This window comes from Octopus bimaculoides, chromosome 1 (assembly GCF_001194135.2).
Source record: "Octopus bimaculoides isolate UCB-OBI-ISO-001 chromosome 1, ASM119413v2, whole genome shotgun sequence".
Lineage (NCBI taxonomy): Eukaryota > Metazoa > Mollusca > Cephalopoda > Octopoda > Octopodidae > Octopus > Octopus bimaculoides.
Genome location: NC_068981.1, coordinates 159,592,804 through 159,593,100, shown reverse-complemented (window position 1 = coordinate 159,593,100; position 297 = coordinate 159,592,804).

Genomic DNA, 297 nt, shown 5'->3' with positions numbered 1-297 from the left:
TATATATATAGTTTGACTAGAGTTTACTCTTATAACTGTAAGCTAAAATAGAAGAAAACCTAAAACTTACTTTCATATGCTTCACTACTTCACTATTTTAGAAAATTGTTATCTTTCAGTGCTTGGAAACATTATTGAATTTGTATGAGATATCAAACGTATTTATACAAACATTACAGATACTTTATACGGAACTCGTATAATAAAAATCCATTAAGGTCTTTAACAGAGGAAAGAAACAACGGATGGAACAAATATAGGCTAAAATTATGTAACGGCACGTCTCTGTATTGTTGC